Source organism: Arachis duranensis, chromosome 2, assembly GCF_000817695.3.
Source record: "Arachis duranensis cultivar V14167 chromosome 2, aradu.V14167.gnm2.J7QH, whole genome shotgun sequence".
Classification (NCBI taxonomy): Eukaryota; Viridiplantae; Streptophyta; class Magnoliopsida; order Fabales; family Fabaceae; genus Arachis; species Arachis duranensis.
The window spans coordinates 62976505-62978633 of NC_029773.3; the positions used below are offsets into that span (position 1 = coordinate 62976505).

The 2129-nt window shown below is 34.7% G+C and overlaps 1 non-coding gene across 1 annotated transcript; it reads right to left on the minus strand.

Moving 5' to 3' along the window:
• Positions 1–1820: 1820 nt before the first annotated feature.
• On the minus strand, positions 1821–1928 carry LOC127745142 (small nucleolar RNA R71). The gene has a single exon (XR_008006338.1). It is a non-coding gene; the product is annotated as a small nucleolar RNA R71 (small nucleolar RNA).
• Positions 1929–2129: the final 201 nt, after the last annotated feature.

Consider the following 2129-nt stretch of genomic DNA (forward strand, 5'->3'; position numbering starts at 1 on the left):
TGGCTATGAAGCCATGTCTAATTCCTTTAGACTGAAGCTTTAGACTAACATTGCATGATTCCTGGAATTCTCATTAAGAATTTTGATATCTTTATTTTCTTTTCCACTTAATTTTCGAAAAAACCAAAAAAATTACAAAAAAAACCAAAAATATTTTATGTTTCTTATTGAGACACTAGTCTTATTTTAAGTTTGGTGTCAATTGCATGTTTCTGTTCTTCTTGCATTTTTCATGTGTCTTCGGTGATCCTCAAGTTGTTCTTGATGATTTACTTGCTCTGATCTTTAATTCTCTTATTTTGTGTGTTTTGTTGTTTCTCATATGCATTCTCAACTTGTTAGTGCAATAGTATACAAACTTTTAAGTTTGGTGTCTTGCATGCTTTGTTTATTTGATTTCAGTTGCATTTTGATTATTCCTCATTATTAAAAATCCAAAAAAAAATTTTAATTTGTGTCTTTTCAAGTCAATAATACAGAGAATTGAAGATTCAGAACATACTGCAGAGGAATTACACAAAAAAAGCTGGGCGCTCAAAATGCCCAGTGAAGAAGGAAAACTGGCGTTTAAACGCCAGCCAGGGTGCCTGGCTGGGCGTTTAATGCCCAAAATGGGTGAGTTTTGGGCGTTAAACGCCAGAATGTGCACCATTCTGGGCGTTTAACGCCAGGATGGCACAAGAGGGAAGATTTTGTTTTTAATGCAAATTTTTTTCAAGTTTTCAAAATTTTTCAAAATCAAATCTTTTTCAAATCAAATCTTTTCAATCAAATCTTTTTCAAAATCAATTTCTTTCCTTTTTCAAAAATACTTGCTAACAATTAATGATTTGATTCAACATTTCAAGTATGTTGCCTTTTCTGTTGAGAAAGGTTTAATGTTTGAATCATATCTTTTCTTGTTAGCCAAGTCATTAATTTTCAAAATCAAATCTTTTTAAATTAGTTTTCAATCATATCTTTTTAATTTCTTATTTCAAAATCTTTTTCAAAAATCACTTGATTTCTCTCCCACTCTTAGTTTTTGAAAATCAATTAATCTTTTTCAAAATGTTTTTAAAATCTTTTTAATTTATTTTCAAAAATTTCTTCCCCTCTTCTCACATCTTTCTATTCATGGACTAACACTGCTCCTCAATGCACAATTCGAACTCCATTTTTCCTTGATAAGTTCAAATTTTCTATCTCTTCCTTCCATTTTTCTTTTCCTCTGACACCTCAAGGAATCTCTATACTGTGACATAGAGGATTCCATATTTTCTTGTTCTTTTCTCTTTCATATGAGCAGAAGCAAAGACAAAAGTATTCTTGTTGAGGCTGACCCTGAACCTGAAAGGACCTTGAAGTAAAAGCTAAGAGAAGCTAAGGCACAAATCTCTGTAGAGGACCTAACAGAAATCTTCAAAGAAGAACCCATGGCAGCCGAAAATAACAACAATGCCAACAATGCAAAGAAGGTGCTGGGTGACTTTACTGCACCTACTCCCGACTTCTATGGGAGAAGCATTTCTATCCCTGCCATTGGAACAAACAACTTTGAGCTTAAGCCTCAATAAGTTTCTCTAATGCAACAGAATTGCAAGTTCCATGGACTTCCATTGGAAGATCCTCATCAGTTTTTAGCTGAATTCTTGCAAATCTGTGACACTGTCAAGACCAATGGGGTTGACCCTGAGGTCTACAGACTTATGCTATTCCCTTTTGCTGTAAGAGACAGAGCTAGGATATGGTTGGACTCACAACCTAAAGAAAGCCTGAACTCTTGGGAAAAGCTAGTCAATGCCTTCTTGGCAAAGTTCTTTCCACATCAAAAATTGAGTAAGCTTAGAGTGGAAGTCCAAACCTTCAGACAGAAGGAAGGAGAATCCCTCTATGAAGCTTGGGAAAGATACAAACAATTAATCAGAAAGTGTCCTTCTGATATGCTTTCTGAATGGAGCATCATAGATATTTTCTATGATGGTCTCTCTGAACTAACCAAGATGTCTTTGGATAGCTCTGCTGGAGGATCTCTTCATCTGAAGAAGACGCCTACAGAAGCTCAAGAACAAATTGAAATGGTTGCAAATAACCAATTCATGTACACTTCTAAAAGGAATCCTGTGAACAATGGGACAAATCAGAAGAAA